The 13965-nt window shown below is 36.8% G+C and overlaps 1 pseudogene; it reads right to left on the bottom strand.

Moving 5' to 3' along the window:
* Positions 1 to 13965, bottom strand: part of LOC107687340 (disabled homolog 1-like) — a 214045-nt pseudogene that overhangs the window by 4581 nt on the left and 195499 nt on the right.

The following is a 13965-nucleotide window of genomic DNA, read 5'->3' as shown; positions in this document are numbered from 1 at the left end:
CCCCCCCCCCAGATGTATAAGTGTGAGAGCACGAGAGATTTATTCATTGACATTTTACTTATTTTTGTAAGGGTATAATTATTGAAAACACTTTATTTGCAGAGAAATGCAATTTCAACTGGTCTACTGTATATTTGAAGCCATTATTTTCAGGTTGATTGTTTTTTATTTGTAAGATCTGGCAACACTGCTATTGGCTCATATGCCAACAGAAGGTCACTGTCAGTGAACATGCATACTTTCCTGAACAACGGCATACAGACTGTACAGACCATGACAACAACATCCTCAGTCAACCTGTATTACAATCCTACAGCGGCAATGACGGCCAACCGCACAGTATACATACAGCCATACTGCTTCAAGCACAGTGTAAACACTATTATTATGGACAGCTGAGCTGTGTAACTACTGTATGATGAGAGACATTATCATACACAGGACAAATCAAAACAATTTATTCTAGCCATACTGCTTCAAGCACAGTGTAAACACTATTATTATGGACAGCCGAGCTGTGTAACTACTGTATGATGAGAGACATTATCATACACAGGACAAATCAAAACAATTTATTCTATGGAAGTCTGAAGTCTGAAAACACAATGACCATGTTTACATGCACATCATAGATTTCTGTTCTGAAAAAGACGTTTACATGTTTTACAACTATTGGAATATTCCTATATACATGTAATCAGCATATTCCAAACTCCTTTCCTTTTCTGGGCATAATAGAGAAGCTCTTGCCAATTATTATGCTGCATTTGAGAATTTTTGGACAATAATTGAATCAACTCATTAGTTCTCATTCATGTCTTTTCAATAGCACGATGATTTGCAAAATGATGGGAATGAGATTCTTGTAATGTAAGCCATGATATTTATTTTATTGTTTGTAAAATGTTAGTCAAAAATAAAAAAAAATGTTTTGTTTGTACTGGCAGACATCAATAAATATTCAGTTGAGCTGGATATTCTAAATCGAAATGATGATTAATATAGGAATATGCCAGCTGCCTTATTCAGATTATTAAAACCAGAATATTGGCTTAATGTTGTTATAGCACTCAGGTTAATGCATTTATGACACAACTGGAATATGAATAACATGAGAATATTCTTGTGCATGTAAATTAAAATATACAGTATATAAATGTTCAGTTATGGTGGACATTCTGAATAAGGTGTTTACATGACCTACAAATTCTGATTAAGGAATATGCCAGCTACCTTATTCAGATTTCTATAAACCTGAATATTGGCTCTATCTTGTTATAGCAATCAAGTTAATAAGTTTAATTGACGCTTGCACAACCGGAATATGATTAGTATCAGCAACGGCTGTTACTCTCTACATGTTTTGGTTGTAAAAAAAAGTGCACTCACAAAGTCACAATGACAGGTTCCTTTGATAAAACCTCTGTAAGATCTCTTAAAATCACCTCAAATTTAATTGTTGCTAAGACTTTACCCCACAAACGTATGACGCTGTTTTCCTTTATTCTAGTAATGGACAGCCACATCTGCCGTACAGTCTGTGTGTTTATAGGGCTGTATGTAGGTGTGTTAATATTTCAGTGGGGATCAGAGCTTCATTAGACAGGGACAGATGAGGCTGCTAGTCTGTGTGTTTATAGGGCTGTATGTAGGTGTGTTAATATTTCAGTGGGGATCAGAGCTTCATTCATCATTAGACAGGGACAGATGAGGCTGCTACATCAGTCTTCCCTCAGTCAGAGAAACAAGCCTCTGGCTCCCTGAGCCCTTCATTAATGATTCATCCTGATGAGCTCATGTCTCCTCCAGACAGGTACCATAGAGCCATCGCTCACTCTCCCTCAACCGCGCAGAGGCCATTTTCATTTTGGATGTCCAAAATCTAAGAAGAAATCATGGTGCTACTTTGTTTCATTCTATGGTGTCCTTAAAAAGTACATAGACACTGTACTGTAAAAAATATAATGTTTTTTTAAAAAGCTTGGGGTGAGTAATTAAGTAAGTAATTAATTATTTTTAAATCATATTTATACTTTTATTCTGCAAGGATGCATTAAATTGAAAAAAGTGACAGTAAAGACATCTATAATGTTACAAAATATTTCTACTTCAAATAAATGCTGAATTTTTTATTGATCAAAGAATCCTGATCCTTAAGCACCACAACTGTTTTTAACATTGATAATAATAATAATAATAAATGTGTCCTGAGCAGCAAATCAACATTTTAGAATGATTTCTGAAGGATCATGTGACACTGAAGGAATAAATGACACTTTAAAATATATTCAAAGAGAAAACAGGTATTTTAAATTGGAAAAATATTTCATAATATTACTGTTTTGTATTTTTATCAAATAAATGCAGCCTTGGTGGAAATAAGAGACTTTTTTTTTTCTTTTCTTTTTTTACATTTCCATACACTTTTGAGATACAAGTAGCTTGATGTGTTTTAGTAGAAATATTTTTATTTTATTTTGGTATTCTTGTCTTTTATTTGAATATCTTTTGTTTGAAATGCAAGTTGCTTATGCTATCATCATCGGACTATCATTTGTACAGTTTAATTTAAGTAATGTATTATGTTGCATTTCCCAATAAAGTTACCGGCCAACTGGCTTAGTGCTAATTTAGGATTGTATGACCTATAGACAGACGAACACAAATAGAAAAGGATGTGTAATTTTTGCAGCGTTGCTTGTTTGTTTAATAAAAATGTCACTAAAAGAAAGATCAGAGGTTGTTATATAATTATAGTTGTTCCTCTGAGTTAAAAGCACCAGCATTATTTTATTCTTTTACTCACAATGACAGACGTCAGCGATAAAAAAGAACCTATATGTAGCAGTTTGCGTGTCAGACCTTGCGGTTCAGATCAGTTCATTATGTTGTGTGCTTTGCTGTGATGAGTGACAATATAAAAACATTCATGACCTCATTTTGTCTATCAGAAAATGACATGACACAGATACTTAGATGAGGAGCATTCATGTGGTTCATGGGTATGCCATGCTACACTGCTGTGTAAAAAAATAAGTTCAAAAGCATTGATACTCACACACATCAGGAGGCTTTATGGGATTAAAGGGACACACGCACACACTCACTCATACTCTGTCATAAACAAAACAAAATTACACCATAAAGGCATATAAACCATATTCCCATGAGATGCATACCAGCATAAGAGTGATTGCAGCAGCAGGCAGGGACGGCGAGATGAGATACGGAGAGAGAGAGAGAGAGAGAGAGAGAGAGATAGACAGAAAATGAAGGCAGAGAATAAGGTCACGTTCACACAGTAGCACAATATAGTTGTCAGTCTTGTTTGGAGTACTAAATACAGTTATGCTGATAAGATAAATTGACATAAAAAGATTTACAAAATGTATTTTTAGGGCTGTCAATGTTACCATTTTAATTTAATGCCAATTTTCGTGTTTTGTTCTGCTTTCTAAAGTACAGAAGAGGGTAAGGGCCAAGCAAAAAAAAAAAAAAAAATACCTTCTCGTGAATAAACTTGTTTAATTACAAGAAAAATGTTGAGAATAAAATCATTACATTTTGAGAATATAGTTGTTGTGTTTCGAGAAAAAAATGCTGAAATAAAATGTTGAAGATAACTCGTTAAATTTTGAGAAAATTAAACGAAATTTAATGATTTATTCTCTAAATTTTATTTCATAATTTTTCTTGAAATTTAACGAGCTTAATCTCACATTATAATGACTTTAATCTTGAGATGGTTTTATTTATTTATTTTTTTTTATATTTCTTGGCCCTAATCCTCTTCCGTATGTAACAGAAACAAAAACAGACACTTCCAGGTTTTTCTACTGAGTTATATATTTTTTTAATTTAAGAATTAAAAAAAAGAATGATAAAAATATAAAAATATCATATATTTGGGGTTGATTTTTTTTAAAAGTTGTCTTATTCTCACCAAAGCTGCATTTATTGGATTAAAAATACAGTAAAAACAGCAAAATTGTGAAATATTATTATAGTTTAAAATAACTGTTTTCTATTTGAATATATTTTAAAATTGAATTAATTACTGTGATGGCAATGCTGATTTTAGTGTCACGTGATCTATCAGAAATCATTCTAATATGCTAATAAAAAATCGTATTTTTTAAATGGGTGTTTTGTTTTATATTTTTGCAGAAATGGTGATACATTTTTTTCAGAATTCTTTGATGAACACCATTTATTTGAAGTAGCTTGACTGTAACAATGTAAAAGTATTTGTTGTCACTTTTAATCAATTGAATGCATTCTTGCTGAAAAAAAGTATTACATTCTTTAGAAAAAAATAAAAATCTGGCCCTCACAGAGTTTTATGACTGCTGAACAGAAGTATTAATTTCTTTAAAAAAAAAAACACTCAAAAAAGTCACTATTGTCTGTTACAATATTTGTGATTATTGGTGATTACTGTTCACATTAAATAAACTAGATAATATTTAATCATTTGATTTGACTTAATAAAAGACTATTATTAATTATTTGGAAATATTTATAATATCTTTAATATTACTTCCCTTTATAATTAATCATAATCATCCTCATAAAATGGTAGAAATCGTTTTAAAAAATTAGAATCAAAATCAACAAAGCACTACAAAACTAAAATAACACTAAAAGACACAATACAAAGTCCTAATATTTACTCTCGTTACACTATGGTTACCATATCACTACATGCGTTAATCAAGATCTCACAGGTTACAGAGGATTGAATTCAGATCTATGATTATATTAACAGGACAAATCAGGAGTCACACCTGTTAGTGCACTGACTGTGTGAACGCAGCCTAAGAGAGTTAGAGAGCAGAACAAGTATAAAGATAAAAGAGAGAAGAAAGAAAGAGCACCACGACACACGGCCACGATGTGTGGGTCTATGTAATGGTGGTGAGGACGGGTGAAGGCGTGCTGACGTGACGTCATGGTGGTTGAAGCAGGCCGACACGCAGAAGAGAAGAAAAAAGAGGACAGATACCTACCCTGACCTGCCGCTATCTAGCTACCGACCTGAGGACTGTCCGTCTCTGAGCTCTCAGGCTCTGCTTGAGGCTCACTCGCACCCAGAGACTGCTGGGAGTCTCCAGCCTGGACAAAGAAAGAGAGCGGAGAAGAATGGAGCGGGAAAGGAAAAAGAAATAGAGTGAGAAAAAGAAGAAAGGGACAAGAAAATAAACAGCAGGAAAAGGAAATCCATAGTAAATCCAATAGTTTACATGCTTTTTCCTGCAACGGTAAGAACAAAGAAGCATAGGCAATGCTGTAAATGGACAAAAAAGAGAAAGCATCCATCCATCCATCTATTCATTCATACATTTATTAATCCACCTTTGTCCACCCACACTCTGATGTATTCATAAGTTCCCGCACACACACGGTCATTACCGGAGCTGTGAAAACCCCTCGGTTAGAAAGGCTCCTGTATTGTGCTCCTGCATGAAAGGCTTTGGACTAAAGCATTTTGGATTTTTATGAATATTCCCTCTGGAGCTGCACTCTTAACACCTCATCACAGTTTGTGTGGGTGTGCAGTGACTGACTGAGTGAATGTGGAGCCCAATGCCATTACAGCTAGAGTGGGGATACACACACACACACCCACATACACACAAGGACTAATTAAACTTTTTGTTCAGCTGAAATATAAAAGAAAGGAGAAAGAGCACTAGTCGGGTTTCCGTGGCATTTTCTGACGAGTCATATCTGATAGAGATCAGCAGAGAGAGAGTGTGTGTATTTGAAATACAGTGGACGTCACCGCTGATGTGGTTACAATGCATCTTAAGCAACCTTTAAAAGGACAGTTCACCCAAAATGACATTTTTGGCATCGTTTACTCACTCTCATGTCATTACACGTAAAAGCACCATAAAATAGGACGTATGACTTGTTCGCTATTTCAGTATGTCTTCTAAAGCCATGTAGTAGCTTTAAACGGATAGTCCGCCCAAAAATGAATATTGTGTCATTTCTGCTGAACACAAAAAAATGATATTTTGAAGAATGCTGATACCTAAACAGTTTCTGTTCCCATTGAATTCCATTGTATTTTTATCCATACAATGGAAGTCAATGGGAACAGAAACTGTGTAGGTATATCAACATTCTGTCACTACATTTAGACTTCCATTGTATTTTTTGTCCATAAAATGAATGTCAGTGGGAATTAAAACTGTTACCAAAATATCTTCAAAGTATCTTCTACTGTGTTCTGCAGAATAAAGAAAGTCATACACGTTTGGAATGACATGACATGAGTAAATGGTGAAAATTATAATTTTTGGGTGGACTATCCCTTTAAGTGACCAACATATTGATATTTAACATTATTTATAAGGTAAACTGCTGTGACTGAATCACTAAAATTAGTCTAATCCATGAATAAATGATTGAAAACGGTTTTGTGAACTGGATCAAAGACTCAAAATAATGATTCGTTCATGAACCGAACATCACTACTGAACATTCTGGTCAGTTTAAAACATGAATCTAACATACAGTTTTTAAAGACCCAGAATACAAACCATATAAACCACTTTTATGATGACTTTGAATGCTTTTTGAACCTTGAAATCTGCAGTCCATATTCATTGTACTGAAAAGAGTAACTAAACTATTTTCCCTTTGCATTCCATAGAAGAAAGTAAGTCAAAGTTTCAAAGTTGAAACAATATGAGAGTGACTAAATCATGTCAGAATTTTTTCTCTTATGCATTTCATCTAGAAACTGGTGGATAATATATTTTTTTAAGTGCTACATTCTTTATGAGGTGATAATTCATATGATGAAATATACATATTAAAAGCTCTAGGGAAGAATCAGGCTCATTTTTAACAGGTTATGTAATATGCATTTATATTTGAACAGTATTAATCAGGTAAGTCTGCAATCTCTATGATCTTTGAGAAGTATCTCTGTGATTAATAAGGTCGTAATGATTGTCTTGACAGTTACGCAAGCTCATTTAACACCTTAATGGGCCCAACAGTGGCTCAGGCAGGGTAGAGGATGCAAAAAAGAATCCAACCTCTCATTTTTATGGTGATATATCAACTTATCTTAATACAGCAGAAGACATTTTTATGCTCTTTTTTTGTGCTGTACTCTCAAAGAAGCCAGTGATGTTGAAAGAAACTAAACTTAAACTTTAGGTTTTTATTCTGACAGTATTTTGTGTAATAATAAAGCATATGTGGGATCAGAAATGAGCATATTGGGGATTTTGGATATTGGAATTTTGATGACTACAAAAATACTATAAAAATAGTGATCTAAAATAAAATTTTGCCATATACATGCATATGATATGGCAAAAATCCATGTACATACAGTAGGCTATGTCAAGTACCCAAGTTAAAATGGAACCCTTTAAAACTACATTTCCCACAATCCCATTCAATGGCACTTACAGCATCCTCCTCTCCGCTCCGACTAGGGCTGCCCTCGGCCTCACCAAAAGAGTCATCGGTTGGCGGGTCACTGGCGTGGGATGAGGACTTTGATGGGGAACTCTGCCGGGGGGCCGGGGTGGGTGCTGTACAGAAGCAGAATTTTGGTTAGTACTGGGCCAAACAGAGTCAATCTTACACTTGTTTATTGCATTATCTGATTTAAAGCGTCTGATATGTTGTCGGGTGATGCTAAGAAGATACAAACATATTTTTCATCCTCTGGGAGAATAACCAAATATCTGTTACTGTCTTATAGGAAGGGCACTGAAATTTTCACACTTACATTAAAGACGAGGCTCATTTTTGATCAATTCTACATGCTCCTTTTTGGGCTCATGCAACCTTAAACTGCTTCAGGAAACCATTTGCTGTCACAGCACACGAATGCTGAATGGTAGTTGCATTCAGTCAAGGAAATAGTCTTTGTATATCTAAAGTGTTAAATTTCATGTAAAGTTTACAATGGGTCTTTTTCTACTTGGTCTCGGGGGCTTGGGGTTATGAGGCAGGTTTATGGTTAAAAGCTGGAATATACTACACAACTTTTAAAACTGAATTTAAAGATTTTAAAACACCAGCCATCAAACACTTGCCGACTTTGTAAATGGAATGGGCATCACACACTAAACGACTGTGGATCACACACTTTCAAGTCATTTTAGACTTTCAAGTCATTCTGAACACAAGAAACTCAAGCAGAAACAAACACAAACATGTTTAATATTCTCTGATTCAGTGGAATCGGAGTCTGTACCCAACAAAAACTACACAATTTCTATGAAAGGCTGAGTAAAAGTTACTTTCTGTTGGTTTGGATTAGTTGATGTGGTCTATGTTTGCTAAAATCACTATACAAATTTAAAAAAGACCATTATTAATTTTAAAAGCAATATTGAAGTGTTTATTATAAATGATTTATCCATGAGCAATGATCAAACAATCAAATCACTTCCCAGTGTACAAAATCCAGTCCTGCTCTACATTTTTGTCTCATTCAAGAAGCCGATTCCTTCAGATAAACATCACAATAGGGAAAAAAGGCTGTCGCAACTTCCGTTTCATGCCAACTCTAAGCCTCTTCAAGTAAAAAAATTCACTTCTATCACCATTCAGTGGCTATTTTGCCTAAAATCTGGAGCGAGCGTCACCTAGGGGAATATATTTTGGGTTTTGCGCACACTAGGCATGATCAGTGTAAGTAAACTTACGCATCTAAGCTGTCAGAAAGTGTCCTGTGTGGACCCGAAATCCCTTATTGACACCTAATAAATAAGTATGTCTCTCACGGAGGGACTGCTTGTGTGCAAACATGCGACGGTGTGGCGTTCCGTCGCAGCAATAATTAGCACTACAGGAGCGAGAGGATCCAAACAGGCCCAACACACAGCGCAGGACTCCCTAGAGATCAGTGATAATTACACTGCTCGCCAGAAGCACAGCTGGGCCTGTGACTGATTCTCTCTTTCCCCTGCCGTCGTTCCCCACCACAGTACTAATTGTCATTTTCACACTGACTAAAGACAATTCCTTCTGGGCAACAGCATCAAAGCCCACCTTTCAACCTCTGAGTGAAAACGGATGTGTTGATGAAAGACGGGATGAGGTGCGAGTTTGAAGTTCTGTAGTGGGAAACGGATAAAGCCTGTCTAGCCGTGTCAGCACTCTTAAAGGCTTGCGATGAGAGAGGCGAGAGAGAGAAAGGCATATGGTGAGATACTAAGTTCCTCTATGTGGGATTTGTTTCCTTTGTTGATGTTCTGTATTTAGGGTCTATGGAGCTTTAGGGTAATGTGATTCTGTTGGTCCTGTACAACATTTCTGATATAAAACTACATCCCTAAACTGATCCCTAAGCCTAACTTTACCATTACCAACCTCTAAAATCATTTTAAAAACATATATTCTGGTCAACTTGCAAAATCTAACGTGTGTATATCTGACCCGCTCATTTTGCATCACTTGACCCAGAAAAATGTTTTGAATTTTATGCAGTGAAGTAACAAGGAAAATTGCAGCTTTCTAAAGATAATTATGTTTCCAAAGGGAGATATAATCATTTAAATGTTGGCTGTTATAAACTCGAGCTGTTGAAAGAAATAAATGGAAGTTGCCAACCATTTTAGACATTATCTGATAGATTTGTTCAAACATGCATTAAATAATTAAGACATCAGTGAAAGGTTAATAGAGGTTCCTGTGGCCGCAGAGGCATTCCTGTAGCTAACAATGCTAAAAGTCATATGTTTAAGGCACGCATGAACTAACTAAATGTAATTTAATGCAGTGTAACACATTTTTGATAAACTACCAAATGCATATAAAATATAAAAATGTAAAATATAGTTAAATGCATATGTATATACTGTATAATGCATATATATATAAGATTATATAAGTGTGTGTGTGTGTGTGTGTATACTGTATGCATATAGGTGATATTTGTAAGTTTTTGATGTAATCAATATGGCAATGAAAAAAAAAAGTCTCATTAGAAGAATTAGACTCCTTAAAAGAAAACCTTTTTGTAGTTTGGCATAATCTTTTATTTTATTTTTCAATAATGCTTGTTGATATTTGAAAAACACTTGTATGCCAAAATCCATATGATGCAACCACCATAAATATGCAGGGAAAAAATCATAAAACAAAAAATGGTATCATACAGCCCTCATGATTTATGTGTCAAGATCTTTTTATGACCCTTTTATGACAAGGCAAGGTAGTCCAGGTTGTAAAATGTCATGTGGTGTGGCTCTTCAAAAGTATACTATTAATTTATTGATTGATTGATTGAAAATAATGATCATGCTGATATGTTCACTCGTGTATTCAAGTTGTAAGGAAAAATGGCTTTTTATTTGATGGTTAAACCACATGCAATTTTGAACTGGCCAGAACTGACCTGAAACTTTTCCTGAAAATGGTGTAAAAGTTGCACAAAACCATATGAAACCAACATAAATATGAGGATTTTATTTGTAAGAACTTCTAACTTTTCTAAAATCAGGTTATTTCAACTCATATCTCCATTTCTACAAGCCCCAACTTCTGAGTCAAAATCATAGAACGCATTCCACATGTCTGAAACATCCTACTCACGTGAGTTGGTGGAGGGCGTGGTGGAAGTGACGGGCGTGAGGTTCATCTGCGAGATGTCAAAGTCGTCACAGTCATCAGTATCCTGCGATATTCCCACTCTGCTGAAGTAGCTGGTGAAAGCGTCTGTGGTGCAGGACAGGCTAGGTTGCTCGCTCTTCCTGGCAGGCATGGTGGGCGGCTTTGCCATCTGGAAGTCCTTAAACATCTCCTTGCTCATCTTTGCCTGTCTCTGCAGCGTGCGTTCTCCGTGCTGCGGACTGGAGGCCGTGGAGGCCGAGGTTCCCGCCACGGCTCCGCCCATGGCCGCCGCGGGCATCTCGCAGGACGCGGGCAATGCCATGGGAGCCAGTGTCTGAAACATGGCAGCAGGAAGCGGACCTACTGTCTGGGCAGGCATGAAAGCGGCAGGCGAAAAGTGAGCCCCTGCCATCGCAGCCCACTGTTGCTGGGTGGCAGGGAAAAGGTTGGCTTGACCCCAGATCAGAGGCTGAGCGCCCGGTAAGACCTGCGCGACGGGCATTGGGGATTGGACGCCAAATGCTAATGGAGCCTGAGCGGCGAACTGTTGCTGCGCCCACGCGGGCGGCACGGCTCCCATCGTCACGTAACCTAAAGGACAGAGACAATGAAATGTTTAGGGTGTGTTTACACAACAACAATTGTACTAAAACCGAAAAAGTTTTGCTTTCGTTCACATGGATCCACAAAAATGACTTGGCATAAAATGCTGTATTATGCATACTGGCCAGTAGTTGGCGATGTCACTTTGTAAAGAAGCACTACGCCTGGGCAAATATGCATTTCTATAGACTGAATACGTAATACACATGCACACAACTTCACCGTTTTCGCATTTTCGTAGTTTACACAGAGACGATAATGGTATTGTTTTTGAAACCCATTCATAAACACCCACTTTGAAACCCGTTTTCAAAAGTTTGCATTTTCAGGTTCTCAAAACGCCATTGTTGTGTAAATGAACAGCCAAAACGCATAAAAAGTTTTTCGTTTTTAAAATGGTGAAAATGGTGTTATGTAAACACCCCCTTAGTTCACAAAGCTCCATCAAATGAGATTTTCCCACCAAAATGCTCTGGAAAACATGTACACCTCATTACAAGTTGTGCTGTAACCTTTAGCATTCGCTAAAGGACTTTCAGGCTGCCACCATAGATCTCTTGATGACTGGGGTAAGATGACCTAGATTTTCATAATGAAAAAGGTCTTTATGGCTCAGATGAACTATTGTAATTACTGCTCACAATAGGCCCGGGCTTAATGAATAGCAACGCCCTTTAAAAGAGGCCATTACAACAGTCTCACTCATTTCACACTGAGGCTTATTTCATTACACATCTTGCTCTTTCTTTCCAATGAGTAACGCCGGTTCAAACAATAAAACACCAAATCATATCTTATCACTATGACATGCCACACGCACTGCAGGAGCGTGTCCGGAACATTCCACTGTGTGGCAGAGAGGTGTGATATCAACTGCAGCTGGGCTGCTCACTCAATGGGACGTTGTGATGTTCTTTTATCATTAAAAATGACCTGGAAACGGTCACAGATTCTCTGTGTACTGTAGGTGTTGCCATTAACAAGTTAAGAGAAGAATCTACTGTATTTTCCGGAATATAATGTAAATCGCAGTTTTTAGCATCTGAAACGTGCTGTTACTTATATTCCAAAGGGTTTTATACAATGCATTAACGTCAAACATGCAAAAAAGGTGCGTAACACACTTCCCAGACACCATTACTTGCAGTTTCTCTTTAAATAAATTTGCTTAGGCTTGCTGTTTATAATAAATGTTGTTTATATAATTTATGTTGCTTTTATACTTATATTTCTCATGTTCTGTTTGTTGGATTTGTTGTGGAGAGAGAGGAACTAAAATACATGTGTATAGTGTGCTCAATAAAGATAACTATACATGCTGTTCTTGTCATGAGCATCAAGGTGTGGGGGCGCTGCGGTGCAAATTCCACTCATATTTAGTACGTTAACTTAAAGATTCGTAGAAAAAATATTCTGTGTTTTCAGAATACAGATTCTGTGTCAAGGTAAGGCATGTTATTCGCAATTATGTGTTGTGGCTGGGTTGTTATAGGTCTGCGTGACTCTCGATGTCTTAGGCCTAACTGAACGGAGGAATTATGGTATTCTTCTGTAGCCTGACGACGAGTAACTTTAACCGTTGTTCATGTGAACTCAAAGACAGCCTGATGCTTTGTTTATAGACTATTTGTGGGTGGCTGTTTGTTGTTTCACCTATCAATTCGTGTCGATAAAGTATAATAGGGTAAATCCTGTATAGTGATTTATCCTATATAGTGCTACAAGTAGTGCATACACTTGTAGCTGTTATGTATCTTTGTAAGTCATTCTTTTGAGGCACGCACAAGTGCACAAATCCAACCCCCCTTTTTATGCTGTAGTTCTTTCCTCTGAGTTTACCATCTCCTGTGCGGGTTTGTAGCTCTTTGTAGTTTCTATAATCATTGGTTCCTTTGATTGTTTCCCCAGGTGTGTTTTATTTCCTCATTAGTAGGGTTGGGTATCGTTTGTGGCTTTTTCGATACCGGTGCCAAATCGATACTTTTAAAACGATTCCAATGCCTAAACGGTGCCTGAACCGATACTTATAAAAAAAGTAATTTTTTAAAAAAATAAATAAAAATTCCCCCCAAAAATGATGGATTGGCCATTAGAATAGAATAGAGAGTGCAAATGTTAGAGGGTCAAATGAAGATGAAGATGAGATGCGGTTTCAGCCGTTTCTTGAAAATATTAAGGACTCAGCTGCTTGGATTGAGCTGGGCAGGTCATTCCACCAGGAGGGAACAGTTAATGTAGAAGTCCATGAAAGTTTTATCATAGGTAGAATGCAAAATGTTTCAATACAAGCATTTCAGTCAAATGTAATTTATGCAATATTTCAAACCTTTAACCCACTTGGGAAAATCAACCCATGGCAACAGTTTAAAAGTAGCCCAATTCTGTGTAAAAAACGCGGACTTGGCAACCCTGCATCCAACAAGAGCTACCAGAGTCAGCTTTGACTGATCACAGGTCGAGAATAAGGAGAGATGACTGACAAGACCATGCTGGAGTATTTGCTGCTCAACAGATTCTGAGCTCATTGACAAATATCTGAAGATGTGCTTGCTCCCTTTACACAGAGTGCCTGTGATCACGAAATCGAAAGTGAAAGTAAACAGCAAACGCTCTCATTCTAAAATATTTAAATACACCGCATCCTGAGAGAGGCTCCCTGATGCACCAAAATTATATACAATATTATAATGTTTAAAGGACTGGACACGAAAATCGCAGGAGTGAAACAAATGTTACGGGAGCAGGCAGCAATGGTCAGAGATTCAG

The sequence above is a fragment of the Sinocyclocheilus anshuiensis genome, unplaced genomic scaffold (assembly GCF_001515605.1).
Source record: "Sinocyclocheilus anshuiensis isolate Anshui unplaced genomic scaffold, SAMN03320099.WGS_v1.1 scaffold1661, whole genome shotgun sequence".
Classification (NCBI taxonomy): domain Eukaryota; kingdom Metazoa; phylum Chordata; class Actinopteri; order Cypriniformes; family Cyprinidae; genus Sinocyclocheilus; species Sinocyclocheilus anshuiensis.
The sequence above is the reverse complement of the archived record's forward strand: the minus strand, read 5'-3'. Positions and strand labels throughout refer to the sequence as shown.